We start from the raw sequence: 21,065 nt of genomic DNA on the forward strand, positions 1-21,065 counted from the left end.
CCCCGAAGGTAGACAATTAACCGATTAAGCCACCCAGGTGTCCCTACGATTTTATTTATAAGTAATCTCTACACTCAGGGTGGGCTCGAACTTACAACCCGGAGATCCAGAGAGGCATGCTCTACTGATGGAGCCAGCCAGGTGCCCCAGAGACACTCTATTCCAAGTTAGAAGAGAGAAACCTGAGGCCCAATGGGGTACGCTAGCAGAGGTGGCCAGAGGGGGGCTGGAGAAACTGGGCAGCATCCGGGAAGCAGAGGCAGGAAATGTTTCGGGGTCCAGGGAATGGTGGGCACTCGCTGAGATGCCAGAGGCAGCAAGAAGTCAAGCGGGATCATTCTGCCTCGGTGAGGCTGGTCCAGGGGCAGGGCTGGTGCTGGGCCAGCGCGCGGGTGCTGTGGACGCAGGGGAGGTGAGCAAGTACAGACAGGGAGTGTTTGGCTGAGAAGTGGAAGGAACGTGCAGGGTCGTTTCAGGGAGGCGTGCGAGGGAGCGCCTAGTTCAGACCGGTGGGACTGCTGGGTCATGAAGTCAATGCAGGGTAAGGGAAGTCAGGGGAGCTGATGGTGTGCTAGGCTCTAAGCTGAGCTTGGCTTTAGGGGAAAGGTCTATGCCTGGAAGGAGCTCACAGACTCCACATAATGACAGAATTCAAGGGGAAATTAAAGTCTGAGCATCAGATCTAACTCTTGTTTCAACTAACAGAAACCGACTTGTTACTTTGACCCTAGACGCAATGACTTTAGAGCCCGAGAAAGTCAGAAGGCAATTGTGGACCCAATTAGATGTGGTGACCCCACCAAACGACTATGAAATTGTTTCAGAATCAAATCAGGTATAAGTGGATTAGCTGAGCTGGCAGATGGACATCAGAGTTGAGAATTATGTGGTGAGTAATCTTTTTTTTTTTTTTTTGGTGCAAAATGGTGGTTTATTAAAGCACGGGAACAGGACCCATGGGCAGAAAGAGCTGCTGCACTGGGGTCTCGCAGAGTGGTGATGATACGCTCAGGAGGTGGGGGAAGTAAGGCAAAGGGAGGTTTCAAAATAACTTTCATAGGCTCAAGAGGACCTCCCTACAAGATACCCGAGGCCTTGCCATTGTCGAGTTAAGGTATTAACATTTAGTTGGGAGATTCCTGGAAGAATGTCACACATGTCCCACTCAGGAGTGGGGACTGGGGGGAGGTCGCAGGGTGTCAGCTTGTGCTTGGTCTTCAGCCAGCCTTCTGCTCCCTCATCATTTCCCCCTTGAACAATTTTGACCCTTCAATCTTTAAGATTGTTGAAGGTGGAAGGTCTCATCTTCTGTAACGTCTTCCTGCTGAATAGGGGCGTAGAGACGTCCCCACCCATGGGTCAGTATTGGTCAGTTGGGGAAAATATAGGGGAGTTACAAAAGAGGGGGCAGCTGAAACTAGTGAGGTCAACACAGATTAACCTCCTTGAGAAGGGATCATCTGTTGATGTGAAGTCATTGTAGGGCTGGGGTCTCGACACCAAGTGGAGAGATGCTGAAAAAGACAATGCATTAAGATTAGTAGGGCTATAAGAATGAGAAGTCGGATAAAGAGATCCTTTTTTTTTTTAAGATTTTATTTATTTATGTGACAGAGAGACAGCCAGCGAGAGAGGGAACACAAGCAGGGGGAGTGGGAAAGGAAGAAGCAGGCTCCCAGCGGAGGAGCCTGATGCGGGACTCGATCCCGCAACGCCGGGATCACGCCCTGAGCCAAAGGCAGACGCTTAACGACTGCGGCACCCAGGCGCCCCTAAAGAGATCCTTAATAGTTGCCCATAATTTTCCTCCAGTCGAGGAGTTAAAAGCAAAAAGCGCCCATCTGAGTACTCATGCCAGTTAGAAACCCAGAAATATTGGTGGCGGTCTGGAAGGTATACCCAGCATTCTGTTTTTATGATAGTGCAAGTTCTACCTTGTGCCACAGTTAAAACATCTAATGCTCTTCTATTTTATAAAGCAGCTTTACAGATTTGTATTACTCAAGTATTTAGTAGAGAAATGCTATTTTGAGTGTCATTTAGGGCTTTGACCATGTACTTACTAAGAGCTTCCATGTGCCAAACATCCTTCAGTCTCCAAGAGGGAACAAAGATGGATGGTAGGTGGTCATACCAATGTAACGCAGAACACGTCCACCATCATTTTAAATTTGGAAGGTTGGCTGGGTTGGTAATGGTTTTAATAATATGTCCGTGCATCTAGGCAAAACCCAGAGTACAGCGGCCTATCCCGCCTGGGGGAAGCCAGGGCCACAAGTTAGCGTCACGTAGCCATTGGGTCCCAGCCAGGAGCCAGCCATCTAATACTGGGCCTCCTTGAAGTGTAGTCGGCATACTAAGGGTTTGGAGCGCCATCCTTTGAATGTGTGAATTTCGGGTCCATATTTGATTGGGCAGTTATGGCTTGATAATAATCCTCTTGTCTTTAAATCGCTCCATGGGCATATAGGCCTGGGAAGGCATGCTTGGAGTCAGGATAAATATTTCTAAGGCTTTTGCCAATTGTAAAGCACAAGTGGGCGCTGTTCATTCTGCTTTGGGGGCAGGTGTGTTTGCTGACAGGGCTTTGGCCTTAACAGTCTGAGTTAAGACTGATTGTAGCATACCCAGTTTTTCGTACCCCCTTTTCCATGAAACTGTGGCTACTGATAAACCGTCATCTGCATTTTTAATAGGGGCATCTTAAATCTTATCGACTGCAATAAACAAGATCAATAACCTCTGAAGCCTTTGCAGGCAATGGTCAGGTCCAGCCATAAGGGTAGATGGGTTTTAAGTTTGACAGGTTTTAGATATATTTCAGGCATCTCTATAAGCATTGCCTGGCGTTTAATAAGTCAGGCCCCTATCATACATTGGTGGTTTTGGTTTGTAAGACACGCTGGACCTGATGTGAAGTCATTACAGTCTGGGGACTGTCCCATAGTGAGCTTTGAGTCTCCTTTTACCAGTAGGGCTGTTGTATGCTGCGCTAAAGCCTTTGTTTGCAATTGTAGCTCACTAGAGGTGGCTTCGAGGGTAAATGTGACTATGAGGGACGAAACCATTAAGAAGCCCTTTTTGTTTGAGGTCCAGCCTTAACAATATCCTAATTACAAGGAATCACTGGCAAGCGGGAGAAAACTTGTCAAGAGCTAAGGGCATCCCCAACTGCATCATCCAATCTTATCACAAAGAAAGTGGGGCCATCCCTTATCTCCACAAGTGTGTAGTTAACCCCATGGAGTGAGGTATGCTCCGGGTTTGAAGGAAAAATTTTGTCATCCCAGCCACATAGACTTGGTCAAGTTGATAGCTGAGTTATACAGTTGTTGGGGGATTAATTCCATTTTCCAATTGTTTAAATACTCATATGCCCATGGGGTCCTGTTATCCCCACAGAGTAACAAATAAGATTATCTAGACATGAGCTATTATGTAGAAATAGAAAAGTGATTTCTCCGAAGTTCCAAGGTGTCTGGCTTAGGCAAGCAACATTCAAAGACAATCAGAGCTAGAATTTAACATCTACAAAGGTGAGTTATTCAAACAATTTCTCTCTAAAATAACCCTCATTTTTAATCAGAAATAGCCAAATCAAAAGAAAGAAAGAAAGAAAGAGAAAGAGAAAGAGAAAGAAAGAAAGAAAGAAAGAAAGAAAGAAAGAAAGAAAGAAAGAAAGAAAGAGAGAAAGAGAGAAAAAGAAATAGCCAAACCAGGACTAATTTATTTGAAAAACAAGTTCAGTTTTAACAAACTTGGCCCAATTAGTGATTATCATATAGATCTTTTAACATCTGCTTTGCTGAAACTTTTTATAAGGAATCTCCAGGTTGAACTTTTAGTAGCCTCTCCAGGCCAGAAGCCAAGCCAAGTCCTTGCCATCAGACATGCCTGTAACACCTATAGATTGGGCGCATTGCTTTTCTTGGGGTCCCCAAATATCCCGAGGTTCCTGCACCTGCCAGGAAGTGACATCCTTTACTCACCTGGTGAGGCTGCTGGGAACTCCGTAAGCAAGGTATCAGGCCACCAGTTCCAAGGGGCTTTATGGCTCCAACTAAGTCAACCTTAGTTCCTCAAAGCTGTTTGGTCATATCTGAATCTATGCATGTCTCTCTCAAATACAACATTCCAGTCAAAGCCTTGGGAAAATAGCCAATGTTTCCAGTGTCCTGTTACAAGGAGAACAGATTCTTAGTGAACTTATGCAAATGACTATGATTGCCATGGAAGAAAGAATACTCAATGAGACCTTTTCTTTCTTTTTTTTTTTTTTTTTTAAGATTTTTGTTTATTTATTTGACAGAGAGAGAGACAGTCAGCGAGAGAGGGAACACAAGCAGGGGGAGTGGCAGAGGAAGAAGCAGGCTCCCAGTGGAGCAGGGAGCCCGATGCGGGGCTCTATCTCAGCACCCTGGGATCAGGCCCTCCGCTGAAGGCAGATGTTTAACGACAGAGCCACCCAGGCGCCCCTCACTGAGACCTTTTGAATCAGAGAGTTCAGGTAGAGAGAAAAGTTAAATGCTTTGTTTACAAATGAATACTTTATCACGTTTCTGTAAGTCATAGATATCTTAAGAGAAAGTTTCTTTAATCTGGAGAACCTACCATTTTTAACCCATGGAGAACACTAGAAAAGTTTTACAAGGGGAAATTACCGAATTTTGTAACTTAAGTATTTCGTAGTGGACATTCACGGAAAACAGTAAAGATAGAAATCCATCATGATTCTAAACGACATTAAACATATGTCGTCCTTACAGCCAACTTCCCTAGGAAACGGTCCCCAGTTGGGTTTTCATTCAATCGGGTACTGGCTTCGGCTGGCTCCAAGTGGAGGTCCCATGGGCAGAAGTGGCTAGACCAGGGATTTGAAGGGAATCACGTTAGATCAATCAGGAGGAAACCTCACACGAGAGTCTTAAGATTGGCAGCTGTCCTGGTGACTTAGGTGGCTGTCCCAAGTCCAAGACAGATGCCCTTGTATAAGGACAGCAGTAAAGAAAGGGCATCAAGTTTTTGGGTCTTATTACCATCCCAGCCAGGGTACTAACTTCCAGCCAAAGGGCAGGCTTTCTCCTCCCCATAGAGTAGCCACTGGCTAGAGGGTTGTAGCCTAAGCAACTGGTGATTGACAAGAAAGTGTTCCAGTAACACCGCCCTCCTTGAAGAGCCCCTGAAAGGAGAGTAAAGGAAGAGGAGAGAAAGTACTCATCAACTTTGCACCGAAGCTCAGAGTCCAGCTGTAAAGACTCAAAGCCCCGCGTTTGGGTGTCATATGATGGGGTGTTGGACTGTAGGTGAGGCTCAGTGGGGTGAGGTCTGGAGCCGACGACAAGAAAGAATTCTTGAGACATCCTGGGTGCAAAATGGTGCTTTATTAAAGCTCGGGGACAGGACCCATGGGAAGAAAGAGCTGCTGCCTGTGGTGAGTAGTCGAAATCCGGGGCTGTGGGTTGCGTGGACTCCCATTTTTGGAAATCTCCTCCCTCACTTCAGGTCCCTGCTTTGAGGCAATTTGAAACAACAGGCTCTTGTGGGAGGCAAAATTTTATCAGCATTTATTAATTTATCCAAATATGAGTAAATGTGTGAACTCCTGGAATTTAGCAGTGAACAAAAGGAAAAATTTCTCCCCTCATGGATCTTCCTTTCCCACGGAAGGAGACAGATAATAAACATCAGTGAAGAACAGAGTGAATCAGGGGCACCTGAGTGGCACGTTTGGTTGTGACTGACTCTTGGTTTCAGCTCAAGTCACGATCTTAGGGTCATGGGATTGAGCCCCCACACTGGGTTCCATGTTCAGCTCAAAGTCTGCTTAAGACTCTCTCTCCCTCGCTTTCTGCCTCTCCCTCTGCTCTCTTCCTGTCTCAAATAAATTAATAATCTTTTAAAAATACATAATGCAGGAGCTCCTGGGTGGCTCAGTGAAGCGTCTGCCTTCGGCTCAGGTCATGATCCCAGGGGCCTGGGACTGAGTCCTGCATTGGACTCCCTGCTCAGTGCGGAGCCTGCTTCTCCCTCTCCTCCCTGCTCCTGCTCTCTGCTCTCTCATGCTTGCTCCTCTCACTCGTGCTCTCTGTCGCTATCTTGGTCTCTCTCTCAAATAAATAAATAAAATCTTTAAAAAAACAAAAAACAAAAAAGACAAGAAACTAAATCAAAATCAGCTTGTAAATCTAACCACTAGTTTATAGGAAATGTGGGGAGAAAGCAGGGTGTGTTACACCATCCGTCAAGTCCAGAATGTGGGGAATTCAATTCTATAAGACAAATAGGTGATTATGTCACCAAATAACATAGCATGATAAAAATAGGGATAAGGGGAAACTAAAAGAAGGAAAGTAGTAGGGACCTGACCAATCAAATGCAGTATGTGGAGCTTGTGTACGTCCTGCTTAAAATAAAGTAAACATATAAAGCCCTATGTTAGGGGCACCTGGCTGGCTCAGTTGGAATAGCATGAGACTCTTGATCTCGGGGTCGTGGGTTCGAGTCCCACACTGGGTGTCGAGATTACTCAAAAACAAATAAGAACAAAACAGATATTTGAAATGTTTCTTTAAAAAAAAAAAGACGTATTTAGATACTTAGGGAAATTTGAGTGGATATTAGATGATAAAAAACGACTTCTCTGTGTATTAATGGGGTGTGTGTTTTTTAAACTTTCCTTTTAAAGACATGCTGACACATTTACATGTAAAATTATATGTCTGGAATTTCCTTCGAAATATTCCAGCAAAAAAAAAATCCAAAAAAACCCAAAACATCAGGTGTATAGATGAAACAAGGGTTGCAAAGTTTTTTATAATTTAAAAGGAGCTGGGTGTATGTGAGTGCTGTGGACAGAATTGTGTCCCCCAAAACTCATGTTGAAGCCCTAACCACCAAGTGACTGTATTTGGAGATGGACCCTTTAATGAGGTGGTTAAGGTTAAGTGAGATCACAGGGTGGGGCCCTGACCCTATGGAATCAGTGTTCTGGAAGAGACTCCAGAGAGCTTTCTCCCTGTCTCTCCCTGAAATGCTTCCTCTGTTGCTCCCTCCTTCCCTGTGCCCTTCTCCCTCAACTCCCTCCTCTCTTCCTCCTCAGGTCCAGAAATTTTTTTTCAAGACTTTATTTTATTTATTTGGGGGGGTGCAAAGGAAGAGGGAGAGAGAGAATCATAAGGCGGTTCCACATCCAGCGCCAGGGAGGAGGCTGAAGGGGCTCTAGCTCACAACCCTGAGATGATGACCCGGGCAGAAGTCAAGCCCCCCACTTGTGCTTGTATTAATCAAGCTTAACCACTAAGCCACCCTTATATTTTCTAAATATTTATGTTTGTATGTATGGAAACTCTATGCCCAAGGTAGGGCTTAAACTTACAACCCTGAGATCTAGAGTTCCATGCTCTGCCCCCAGAGCCAGCCCCGCGACCCTAGAAAATGTTTCTTTTAAAATCAATTCCTCACTCGGGCGCCTGGGTGGCTCAGTCGGTGAAGCGTCCGCCTTCAGCTCAGGTCATGATCTCGGGGTCCTGGAAGTGAGTCCCCCATCAGACTCCCTGCTCAGCGGGGAGTCTGCTCCTCCCTTTGCCCGCTTCTTCCCCTGCTTGTGCGCGCTCGCTCTCTCAAATGAATGGATAAAATCTTAAGAAAAAAAAAAGAAGCAAAAACAGTTAAAAAATAAATAAATAAGAACAACTCACTTAAGCAGCACACAGAATCAAAGTGCATGGTTGTTTTCTTTCAACCTTCATCGTTTACGACTGCTGAGATCTGTTTCTTCAGGCACCTTTTTAAGGAAAGTTTTAAGTGTTGGAAACCGAATTGGAAAACGCAACTTCCCGAGACTCTCACTCTCCTGCTCTCCAAGGAAAGGGCGGGCACCCACCTTCCTGTGGCCGTATTTTGGCCGCAGATACCGAGCGCTGGGGAAGCGCCGCACCGCGTTCGCCCCGACCGGACGCCCTCCAACCCCCTCTCCCCCGGCCCCGACGCCCCCGGCCCGCAGCCCCTCTCCTCCCGCCCCCGGCCCGGGGTCCCCGCCCTAGCCCCAGACTCCCTGCCCCTCTGCCCTCCTCTCCGTCAGGGCTGCGCTGCTCGCCCAGCGGCTCAGCCCCTGAAGGGGGCCTGCTGGTTGGGGGGCGGCGGCCCTCGCGCTGTCTGTCCCCAGCACCGCTGCCGGGCACCCGGGACGCCGCCTGGGGCAGACGCGCTGCGGGAAGCGATGCCCGCTCCTCCCCGCCGCTGTTAGGCGCTCGGTGGCGGCGGGGCCTCGCCGAGAGCGCCCCCTCCTGGCCTAGCCGCACCTCCTCCGCGGGCCACCGCGGAGGGAGGGGCCCTCGCTCTTTTTTTTTTTTTTTTTAAGTTTTTAGATTTAGGGTGTTTTGTTTACATAACAACATTTTATTATTTTAACAGTTTTTAAGAGTACAGCGCATGTGCATTAAACACACACACACACCTGCAGCCATCCCACCGTCCATCTGCGGAAATTGCCATCTTCCAGACTGAACCGGTCCGCGTTGAACCTCACTACCCCACTCCCTTCCCCGGCTCCTGGCAACCACCGTTCTGCTTTCTGTCTCTACCACTCGCTCTGACTCCTCATATAAGTGGAATCTTAATATTTGCCCTGTGGGGCTGGCTCACATCGTGGGGCTTCCTCTGTGCTGTAGCGCGTGTCAGAATTCCCTTCCTTTCAAAGGCTGAGTGATGTTCCATTGTATTGTCGGGATATACCACATTTTGAGGATACACTCATCCCTCTGTGGACGCTGGGGTTGTCCACCTTTTGGTGATTGTGAATAATGCCGCTGTGAACGTGGGTGTGCACATAGCCATTGGCATCCCAGCTTTCAACTCTTTTGGTATCAACTCCGAAGTAGAATGTCTAGGTCATCCGGTGATTCCAGGTTTAACGTTTTGAGGACCTGCCACATTGTCCCGCAGCAGCTGCCCCATTTCACATTCTCACCCACAGAGCACGAGAGTTCCTCTTTCTCCGCATCCTCCCCAACACTTGTTTTCCGTTTTTGGATAATAGCCATCTTAATGGGTGTATTTTTTAAAATTGTGGTAAAATACACATAATGTAAAATTTACCATTCTAATTCTTTTAAAGTGTACAATTCAGTGGCAGTAAGTACATTTGCAATGTTGTACAACTACTGCCGTCCAGTTCTAGAACTTTTTCTTTACCTCAAATGGGAACCCCTTTACCCATTAGCAGTCAGCCCTTCCCACAACCCTGGCGAGCATTAACCTACTTTCTGTATCCATGGAATGGATGTTTCATTTAAATGGAATCATACAATATGAAAATCATGGCTTTTTGTGTCTGGTATCTTTTTTATTTTTAAGATTTTATTTATTTGACAGAGAGAGAGGGAGAGGGAGAAGCAGATTCCCCCACTGAGCAGGGAGCCCGATATGGGACTCGATCCCAGACCCTGAGATCATGGCCTGAGCCAAAGGCAGACGCTTCACTGACTAAGCCACCCAGGCGCCCCGGGACCGATTTCTCTCTTAGTTAGCTTGGACTGCTATACAAAGTCCCATAGACGGGGCGGATTTAAACTGCAGACATTTATTTCTCACAGTTTGGGAGGCTGGGAAGTCCAAGATCAAGGTGACAAGAGTCGGTGCCTGGTGAGAGCTCGCTTCCTGGCTTGTAGGCAGCAGCCTTTTCGCTTTTCTTTGCTTCTGAGATTCTTTCCGACACAATATATATGGAGTGTTTTCCCACAGCAACAACCAATTCTCGGATTCCCTGCCACTCACCAGGTGCACAACAGTTCAACTCAGTTCTGATACTGAGCGAGCATCAGGCCCTGCAGGTTAAGGGGCTCAGTCCTACAAGACTGTCTCTACTTCCCATGTCAACTGCAGATGGGGTGCCCAGGCTACCTACACTTTGCCCAGCTGACTGCAAATTTGGAGGTTCACATGACAGCTGCCTCGAATGACTCACAGAACGCAGAAAAGCGCTCTACTTACTATTACTGGTTTGTTAGAAATGATACAACTCAAGGACAGCCGAATGGAAGAGATGCTTAGCGCTGGGATTGGGGGTGGCGGGCTGATGTACAGTTTCCACGTCCTCTCCTGGTGTATTACCTGGTGTATTACCCTCCCAGCACTCTCATGTGTTCACCAGTCTGGAACCTCCCCCGAGCCTCATTGTTCAAGAGTTTTCGCAGAGCTCCAACTCCAGTCCCCCCACCTTCTTCTGGAGATCAGTGGATGGAACAGAGGGTTCCCAGCCTCTAGTAAAGTGTTGGGTCTTCAGGGAGCTGCCCCCATCCTGAGGCTATCTCTGGGACCCACCTCAAGTCACTTCTTTAGCATAAACTTAGATGTGCTCCAAAGGGGCCCCTTAGGAATGATGATAGACACTCTTACCATTCAGGAAATTCCAAGGGTTTTAGGAACACTGTGCCAGGAACCAAGGGCAGAGACCAAATATATATTTTTATATTACACCGCTTTAACCTCCGTTTGGAAAGGCGTTTTGGAATGGAGACAGGGAAAGTATAGGGACCCCATGAAAAACTGCTTTTTTCGCTCCTTTTCCTGCTTCTGTTCTTGCTAGGACTTACACCCCCGCCTTACACATGCCTTATAGCACAGATAATGCATGTCCTCCTCGTAGAGGATTGGATTTGACAGTTTCTTCCAGCGCGATAGATAACATCCAAGGAGTGACCAGGCAGCATCATCATGATCGTTTTCCAGACCACTGACTCACCAAGACCCCTGTCTCCAGGGCTTAAGTGACATATGGAGAACACCTAAAACTTGTCTTTTTTCCTGGATGCTGAGAGACACGTCACCAGATCACAATCCTCAATAAACACCCTGGACCCCGAGTAAAGACCAGACTCTCTTCTTTTTCTTTCTGGTCTCCCAGATGCTCTGTCTGTATCCACACTCTCTCTATACCCTTAATAAACTCTGCTCTCACTTCCTCTCATTTGATTTCTATCCGGTGTGAAGCCAGGGACCCTCTTGGCTGGTCTGCCAGACCCCCGTCTTGGTCCTCAGAGCCAGCCAGCCTGCATCAGAACCATCCAGTAAAACAAGTGAGAAAATGTATTTCGTCAAGGATCTCTTTGTCATCTTAAAATGCAAGAGGCTGGGGCACGTGGGTGGCTCAGTCAGTTGGGCTCCTGCCTTCAGCTCAGGTCATGGTCCCGGAGTCCTGGGCTTGAGCCCACGTCGGGCTCCCTGTTCAGCCCAGAGTCTGCCTCTCCCTCTCCCTCTGCTCCTCCCTCTGCTCATGCTCTCTTACTTGCTCACTCTCTCAAGTAAATAAATAAAATCTTTAAAAAAAAAATGCAAGAGAGGACCTTCATGGTGTCTTACTACAGTGAACTATTGGAAGCATTTTGTCAAGATTGCTTAAACTGAATTTAATTCAGCAGACATTCAAAGAGACTCACTAGGTTTAGAGAATATGAAACAAAAGCCATGCAAAATGAATGACGAATTCAATAGAACTTATTCTGACATTAAGAAGTGAATTATAACCCCCCCAAAATTTTAAGTCATACCAAAAGCAGTAATTCATTATGACAATTCGTGTTGAATGAGTGTAGTGAGTAAGTTCTGGCATTGTTTGAGGATCCGATTAATGGCAAGGGGTGAATGAAAAGACCTAAATTTTTGTTGATTTGCATAAAATACATCAATGAGTTGATATGAAAGGTAACAGATCACGACGACAGCTGATGCAGGGCGTCCATTCAGAGCATTACCACTAAGCACGGGGTAAAAACAACTGAAATGGCCTGAAATCTTGCAGTTCATCTCTGAAGCTTCACAGAAATATCCACAAATATAAAAACAGTCCTAAAAATACATGTCCTTCCCCATAATGAGGGATTTATTTATTTATTTATATTTATTTATTTTTTAAAGATCTTATTTATTTTTTTTAAAGATTTTTTATTTTTTATTTATTTGAAGAGATAGAGACAGCGAGAGAGGGAACACAAGCAGAGGGAGTGGGAGAGGAAGAAGCAGGCTCATAGCGGAGGAGCCTGATGTGGGGCTTGATCCCATAATGCTGGGATCACGCCCTGAGCCAAAGGCAGACGCTTAACGACTGCGCCACCCAGGCACCCCAAAGATCTTATTTATTTTTGAGAGAGAGACAGAGCGAAAATGGGGGCAGAGGCAGAGGGAGAAGCCAACTCCCCTGCTAAGAAGGGAGCCCCGATTCCAGGACCCTGGGATCAGGACCTGAGCCCAAGGCAGATGCTTAACCGACTGAGCCACCCAGGCGCCCCCTTTTTTTTTTTTTTAAGTAATCCCTACACCCAATGTGGGGATTGAATTTACAACTCAGATCAAGACTCACGCCCTACCAACTGAGCCAGCCAGGCAATCCACACCCCACCAACAGTGAGTTGTTTTTTGTTTTGTTTTGTTTTTAAGATTATTTATTTATTTAACAGAGAGAGAGACAGCACAAGCAGGGGTAGCAGCAGGCAGAGGGAGAAGCAGGTTTCCCACCGAGCAGGGAGCCCGGCTCGGCACTCGATCCCAGGACCCTGAGATCATGACCTGAGCCGAAGGCAGACGCTTAACTGATTGAGCCACCCAGGTGGCTCCCAGTAGTGAGTTTTGAAGCTAAAAGATGCTTTCTGGAAACTATCAATAATAACAAGTTTTGTTCAACCATGCTATCAGAAATATTAGTATTTGAACCTAAAAATTATCTTATGAAATTGTCATATGGAGAGGCAAAGCTGCAGAAAGAATTATAGAGGCAGTTAATAAAATTGTTTTTCTAAGTTTTTAAGTCTCTTTTCTCATTCTAAATAGTCATACTTGAAGCTAATTTTGTATTCGTTTTCTTACAGGAGACCGCTCCTCCCAATTCATCCCTCAGGTGCTGCAAAAGCTAGGTCCGTCCCTGTACTGGAACAATCTAAAATAGCATCTTATTAATACTGTTTATTTAGCCACTTATTGCTCAGAAGCTGCCGCCTAAAAAACTACTGAGGTGGATGCTGGGACTTTCTTTTGGGAGGAAGGTATCGATTTGGTTCTGCTGAAGTTAACTCTACCCAAGCTCCAGACATGAAACTCATGACATGTGACCAAGACTAAGTCCCGTGACACTTCTTGTTGTCGCATGTGGTCCAAGATTATCTAATCTGAGTGGATTTTAGGATTCTAGCTGGGAATGATAGATAAAGATGATCGCTCTTCCTTGCAGGGCTTGGATGAGGAAATATGCCCCAGTCTGGGGGCCATTTGAACACCCCGAAGGAACCCAGACAGGAGAAGCAAGAGGTATGGCAGAAAGCAGAGGGGAAGAACCAAGAAGAAAATTGGGTCTACTCTTCAGCCCCTAGAGCAAACCTGACCTGAAAGTCTGCTTCTGGACTCTGGTTCTGTAAATCAGTAAGATCCACTTATCGTTGAAGCCAGTTTTAGGTCTGCTTTTCTTTTTAAGATTTTATTTATTTATATTAGAGACAGAGAGAGAAAGTGTGTGCACGGGAGCAGGGGGAGGGGTAGAATGGGAGGGAGAGGGAGAGAGAGACTCTTAAGCAGACTCCATGCTGAGTGTGGAGCCCAACAGGGGGCTCAATCCCATGGCCCTAAGGTCATGACCTGAGCCGAAACCAAGAGTCAGATGCTCAACCAACTGAGCCACCCAGGCACCCCATAGGTATGCTTTTCTTTTACTTGCACAGAAAGTGTCCTAAAAATTAAACACAGTTCCGTTACAGAGAAGCACCTGGGAATTCCTAAGCATTACTTAACGTAAATGGTGAAAAATAGGCAGGAGCTGATTCTCATTCTTCCTGGCCTCTTTGCCTTAGTTTATATGACCCAGATATTGATAAGGGGAATGGTCGTGATAAAATACAGATACGTTCTCAATACAGGAACGTGGTGAGGAATGCAAATATGACCAAATAAAATCCTTCAAGCCAGGGTTTCCACTCTGCGTGTCATGCCTTGTTTGTTAGACCAGTGGGTACTTGGGTGCTGTTACATTATTCTTTGCAGATTTTGTTTATCTAAAATATTTCATAAGTAAGTAAAAAACACTTTGGGTTTGAACAATCATGCTCTGCTAATGGGAACAGATTCAAAACCCTGTGAAGTGTTCACGGTAAGTGTTATCCCTGTTTTACAGATGAGGGACACTGAGTTACTGAAAGGGTGAGTGATTTCCTAGGAGGGTCACGAAGTGGGTTAATGACAGAGCTCAGAGCAGAATCGTAGGCTTTAACCTCTATGCTAAACATCTTCCAGGCTGGTTTAATGTTCTCATGATGGCGGTCGGCATTAATGTCCTTTGATGTAGACGATCAGAGCTTTCCGCTGCAGACGCCAGGAATCGCAAGACTGGGTAAGCGTCAGGCATGAGTCACATTCAGAAGGGAGCACCTCAGCAAAGTACACGTATCTTTGGTAGTGAAGGATGGGTCTAAGTGGGGAAGGGTACGGTGTCCAAAGAAAGGCTGGCAAGTGCTATTCGCTAAAAGGAAAGTTGAAAAAATAGACAATAATAATAAAACACTTCTATGATGCTTACTATGGGTTGAGCAGTTTTCCAAGTACTTTACAGAGATCAACTCATTTAATTTTCACAATATGTGAAGTAGCTACTATTCTTACTCCCATTGTATAGACGGGCAGTTTAGACCCTGGGTATTGTGATTGTAAGCAATATATATCTGGTCATTCAGTTGACCAAAATAGATTTCTTATATATATATTCGGTCTTCATTCACAGTTCTGGCTCACAGCTCCCTAAACCCTTGGAATTTCCTAAGTGTTGAGTGTGACAAATGTGTCTTTTGTTGCATTGATGAAGGTGACGTTTGGATCTCACCCAGGGTGGAGGGCTGGTTACCGGGGTGACCAACCCTGTGATAGGGGAGTTGGAAATTTCAGTCCCACCCCCGACCTCCAGGGAGGGGAGAGAGACTGGAGGTTGAATCAGTTAGTCAATCCTGATTATGCAATGAAGCCTCCATAAAAACCCAGAAGGACTGGGTTTCGAGAGCTCCTGGGTCGGTGAACACCTGGAAAGTAGGAAGAATGGTACTCCTGGAGGGGGCATGGAAGCTCTGTGCCCTTTCTCCAGACCTTGCCCTGTGCATCTCTTCATCAGGCTATTGATATCCTTTATGATATCCTTTAATAAACCGGTAACCGTAGTGTCTCCCTCAGTTCTGTGAGCTGCTTTGGTAAATTAAAGGAAACTGAGGAGGGGATCGTTGGAAGGTCCTATCTGTAGCTGGTTGAGTCAGAGGCACAGGCAACAGCCTGGGGCTTGCAACTGGCATCTGAAGTGTTGGGGCAAAGGTGTGGGGTAGGGGGGGCAGTCTGGAAGGACTGAGCCCTTCACCTGTGGACTCTGATGCTATCTCTGGTGAATGATGTCAGAACGGACTTGAATTGTCAGACACCCCACTGGTGTCTGAGAGTTGCTTGGGTTGTGTGCTTGGGAACACCTCCTCCCCATCAGAATTGGGTCCTGGACCCCAAAAAGAGACACAAATTACCTTACGTTAAGTCACTTGCTCAAGATCACTGTTAATAAGGTGAGGGAGTCAGTTTGAAATCAGGTAATCCGGCTCCAGAGTGTGTATTTGTAACCCTATGCTGAACATAGTACTGTGTCCCACGTCATGAATCGTTTCACCCTGGGTCAATGCTGGGGCTTCATTAAATGCTGCAGCTTTGTTCCTCATATATGTTTCTCCCCTTGGTTCTGCTATTTGGGCCACCGGAACACAAGGAAACCATTTCTATAGAGAAAACTCCCTTCCTTCCTTCCTTCCTTCCTTCCTTCCTTCCTTCCTTCCTTCCTTTCCTTCCCTCCCTCCCTCCCTCCCTCCCTCCCTTCCTTCCTTCCTTCCTTCTGTAGGTTCCACGCCCAACGTGGAGCTTGAACTCACCACCCTGAGATCAAGAGTTGCATGCCCTACCAACTGAGCCAGCCGGGTGCCCTGAGAAAACTTTTCAATTATTCATTTCTTCATTCCTTCGATATACCCTGTGTCTACTATGCGCTCACGTGTGCTGGTTGTTTGGAGCCCAGGGACACTTCACGTTTCTAGTGAGTTATGCTTTGCAAATTCCAAAGCTCCCTACATACAGCAGTCTCATCCCTTTATCCCAGGTCACTGCTCCCAAATTCAGAGGTGTTGGGTCTGACTATTGACGCAAGGTAAGGAAAGAACTCGACAACAAGGAAGCTGAAAACACAACTCCCCATCTTTGGATACTGTGAGTTGCATGTTCTTTCTCAAGGCTTCTCACGTGGCAGCTTCACCCCATCATCTCCCAGGCTAGGGCATGTCCTGCAGGTAGAGATGTGCTAGAATGTGCTTTGTTTGTTTTAAGATTTATTTATTTGAGAGAGAGAAAGAGAGCAAACACGAGTGTGGGGGAGGGGCAGAGGGAGAGAGAGAACCCACAGGCAAAGTCCCCGCCGAGTGTGGAGCCCGACGTGGGGCTCAATCTCACAACCCTGCGATCATGACCTGAGCTGAAACCAAGAGTGGGCCGCTTAACTGACTGAACCACCCAGGCGCCCCCAGATTCTGGTTTTGATCTGCCAGCCACGTAGGTCAAATCAATCACATGATTGAAGTCACTATTATAGAGGTCCATTATACCTCAATAAGGCTGAAGTTTAAAAAAAAAAAAAAAAAAAAGCCTGTCCCCAAAATAGCCCTGATTCAGAAATGTATACGCTCAGTGCTTCTGCTGTTCATAAAGAAGGTTCACAGACTTGGACTCTGTCTAGGTCTCTCATGTTTTGGCTCCAAGCAGCCCTGATCAAAGATCCTTCCATGAAATCACTACCAGATGTTGGCCCCGTCAGACAACTAGCTGGACAGGCTCATCTTTAGCAAAGGAATGTATCCTAGCAGGCACTCCATTATCTTTCTCTTCTGAATGCTCTTAAAAGAAAAACAAAAAACAAAGAAGCAAGCAAACAAACAAACAACAACAACAACAACAAAACAAAGGAAGAGTAGAAGATGGGTAGAAGGAGGACAAACAGCGTTTCAGTGTTGCTGGTAAAAAAAATGTAATTTCTTGGAATGTGACTTGTGTTCTTAAACATTTTAACGGCTTTATTGAATTATAATTTATACACCATAAAAATCCACCCATTATAAGTGTACAGTTTGATAATTTTTAGTAAATTTATGCAGTTGTGGAACCATCTCCACTACCCCGACATTCCAGAGAATGTCCATCACTCCAGAAAGTTCTTCCAGCTTGTTTGCTGACTATTGTTATTTTATAACCTCTTTGTTTGGAGTCTCAGACAGTGAACGCAGTGAATATACTTATAATGGATGATTTTTATATTCCCTTTTTTCTGCCCAGGGCAAGAATCCCTACTTTATTTCCCCTGAGATCTTTTGTAGGATACTATTTCCCCTACTTTTCTTCCCCTCCCTTCATTTGAAAGGTTTTTAGTTCTCCACAGATGACAGGTTTGCTTTTAATATTTACTCCGTGTACTCATTAGCATTTAATTATATCTTTGGGGTGCAACATTTTTGGCCCTTTGCAAAATAGTCTTCTAATCAGTAACAACAAACCAGCTTTTGGTCGAGTGTGGAAGTAACAGGTACATTCCCAGTCCTATTCATGGTATGAAAATGTTTTCTGCAAATAGAAGAATCACCAGTCATGAAATTACAGGATAACCTTTTTTTTTTTTTCTTCCATGAGGACATGTAGATTTATCCCACCACTTTGAAAAGTGCTTATCTGAATATTGAGAATGGCAGGGCAGATTATGGTGTTGGCAGCCCCTAGAACAATGAGTGCTGACAGAGGGCGTTGAGCCCCAAGCATTAGACTGAGCCCTGTACCTTGTTATTCGTCAGTCTGGTGGAGTGGACATTGTGGTTGCCTCCCTAACATCCATTTTGTCCTTTTCCTGTTTTGTCCCAGCCACAGGCTTAGAATGGAATTAGCCACCTAGGACTGAGAGAGGGCCGTGATTGGTTTGACTGTAGTTGGCATTTCCCATACCCCTAGTGATTGGTTCTTGGTTGGGTAATGGGAGCACAGTTGACCTGTTCAGAGTGAAATATTTTTATTTACTGATGGTAGGAAGAAATTTCATTCTCTCTCTGTTCCCCTCACTATTCCCTCTATTCCTCATTCCCTGCTTCCCACTTTTTCTTCAAGTCAGGTGGGTCAATAAAATCCTTTAGTATCTAACACGGGTTGAGCTGGACATGCTACTTGCATCATAAGGAGTCCTTGCGGATGTGCCTTACAATAACATTGTAAGTATTATTATCCAAATTTCATAGATTAAAAATTGAAGATTGGAGAAGCTTAATTTGCCTAAAATTTGCTTAAAATCCACATGATTCTAGAGCCCACATTATTTACCATTGTGCTTTAATAGTGCTGCCCACCTGTGTAAGCGCTCCTGTTTTCTGCACATTGGATGATGTTGGATAGCGTCACCAGATTGAACAAACAAGATATATGGAATCCACATATTAAATATATAACTTGAGCTTTCTATTCAAGCACACGAATATAAATAAACTAAGAAAAATATTAGAAATTGCCAGGGGAAAAAATAGCTCCATTATAATGAAGAGACTGTTGTTTTCAAGTCAAGAAAAAAAGGGATGTATATGTTCATGTGTGCCAGGATACAAAACCAAAAATATTCATAACAACATTGTTTATAGTTGCCAAAATCTGGAAAGAACAAAATGGCTCTTTTCCAGCCTGGCTGCCTAAGGACAGCCTGCCATCATGAACGATGCAGTCAGTGTCTGGATGGAAGTTCATGACCAACTACTACTCCAGCACAGACAATCGTCATCGACATCCTTCATCCTGCGCAAGTGACAGTACCTACAAGAGAAATTCAGGGGAAACTAGCCAAAACGGACAAGAGCACGCCAGATGTCATCTTTGTATTTGGATTCAGCACCCACTCTGGTGCATTGCAGGACAACTGGCTCCAGCATAATTTACAATTTTTTGGACTAGGCAAAACAATAAAATGAACCCCACCCTGATTTGCAAGACATGGGCTGTATGAGAAGAAAAAGATCTCAAGAAAACGGTGAACTTTTACACTAAAACAGAAGGAAGAAAGTCAGGGGCACAGCCAATGTTGGCACTTGCAACAAGCAGGAACAATTCTGCAATGATTGCACCGTGTTTCATGGAGAGGATTAGCAAATTAATCCTCCTTTTAAGCATCTGCTTTCGGTTTGGGTCATGATCCCAGGGTCCTAGGATCGAGTCCCATATAGGGCTCCTTGCTCAGTGGGAAGCCTGATTCTCGCTCTCCCATTCCCCCTGCTTGTGTTCCCTCTCGCTGTCTCTCTCTCTGTTAAATAAATAAATAAATAAATAAATAAAATCTTAAAAAAAAAAAAAACTTCCTGTGATTATTTGCTCTGCTATTTTACCGTTGGTACAAATTTTCAGAAACAAAGACACAATCTCTGTGATGAAGTCCAGTTGAACAGAAACACACCAGAATATCATTTGGAAACCTGTTTCTCAGAATAGTGTAAACTAGAACTGCATTCTGGAACCTCATTTTAAATATGTTGTCAATGTCAGCTATACTCAAATTTAAAAAAAAAAGGAAAAAATATATGTCAGCTACAGATATAATACTAAACATGCTAATGGATATCAATGTTCAAATAACACAGGTTCATTTGTAAGTTTTTCATAGCTCTTTATACATATATAAAACATTGATAAAAACTTGGGATTTTTTTCATGGCGGGAGGGGCAGAAGGAGAGGGAGAGAATCTCAAGCAGACTCTGTGCTGAGCACGGAGCCTGATACAGGGCTCAATCTCACAACCCTGATATCATGACCTGAGCTGAAACCAAGAGTCGGACACTTAACCGACTGAGACACCCAGGTGCCCCAGGAGAGAGAGAATCTTAAGCAGACTTTACTCCCAGCGTGGAGCCTGACATATGGCTCAATCTCACAATCCTGAGATCATGACCCAAGCCCAAATCAAGAACTGGATGCTCAACTGACTGAGGCACCCAGGCCTCTAAAAGTTGCGATTTTTATGTGGTTGCATAAAAATAGAAATGTGCCTTATGTTCTATAATTTACATGGTCGACTTACCATCTTCTATCACCTCTCCAATTATTACACACACACACTATGCTGGAGGCTGGGGGCGGTGGGAATATGCTCTCTTTGTCCTTCGCTCACATCCAACTTATAACCTTCTAGAACAAAACAAATTATCTTTTCTTGGATGGTTTTCTAAATTCAGTGTACAACTTCTTCCTGTCTCTCTTGGATCTGCTGTGGCATCAGCCAAGTCACATTTGAAGCTACTGGAAATATTAAGAAAGAGGGGAAAGAGTCACAGTTAGTATTTTTTTGTGTGTGTGTGATAATAGGTACCTCTCCTCTCTCCCCAAACCCCTCAAATCTTATATGATTGATTTACTCCCACGTGAGGTAGTGACCTTCCACCATGTTCCTTTCTTATGCTAGTTGACACATTTATCAATCTTTTTTAGGCAAAGAGAGAGGAAGGTAAGTGACTTATGAAAATATAGCAAGTGGTAGTTTCCTTCAGGTAACATTTTTCTTTTCACTTGATAAGGAAATAAAGATATTGAGTTCGTAAGTGGGTTCGCCTGATTAAAAACACATTCAATCTTATTTTTATTAAAATGCAACTACTCATTAGGCTTTAAAAATTCAATAAAACTCTTCTAATAAATTTTAAATATTAATGGGAAAAACGTTATCAAAAAGGGGTGGAATCAGTCCATTTGGTTGTAAAATGAAAGTGGGGTTGGGGCACCTGGGTGGCTCAGTCAGGTAAGTGTCTGCCTTCAGCTCAGGCCATGATCTCAGGGTCGTAGGATCAAGCCCCATGTAGGGCTCTCTGCTCAGCTGGGAAACCTCTTCTCTGTCTCCCTCTGCTCCTCCCCTGCTCGTGATTGCAAATAAATAAATAAAATCTGAAAGAGAAAGAAAAAGAAAGAAAGAAAGAAAGAAAGAAAGAAAGAAAGAAAGAAAGAAAGAAAGAAAGAA

General features: G+C 44.9%; 2 long non-coding RNA genes and 1 other non-coding gene across 3 annotated transcripts in view; all 3 read left to right on the top strand.

Annotated features, from left to right (window-relative positions):
• Window positions 1-13,551, top strand: LOC117804352. The gene is made up of 3 exons (XR_004628696.1): window positions 1-889; window positions 12,861-12,905; window positions 13,220-13,551. It is a non-coding gene; the product is annotated as an uncharacterized LOC117804352 (long non-coding RNA).
• On the top strand, window positions 6,444-6,516 carry TRNAK-CUU. Its single transcript has one exon. It is a non-coding gene; the product is annotated as a tRNA-Lys (tRNA).
• LOC117804353 overlaps window positions 13,552-21,065 on the top strand; it is an 18,114-nt gene continuing 10,600 nt past the window's right edge. Inside the window, exon 1 of the long non-coding RNA XR_004628697.1 lies at window positions 13,552-14,368. This is a non-coding gene — a long non-coding RNA (uncharacterized LOC117804353). The remainder of the gene's footprint in view (window positions 14,369-21,065) is intronic.

This window comes from Ailuropoda melanoleuca, chromosome 11, assembly GCF_002007445.2.
Source record: "Ailuropoda melanoleuca isolate Jingjing chromosome 11, ASM200744v2, whole genome shotgun sequence".
NCBI classification, from domain to species: domain Eukaryota; kingdom Metazoa; phylum Chordata; class Mammalia; order Carnivora; family Ursidae; genus Ailuropoda; species Ailuropoda melanoleuca.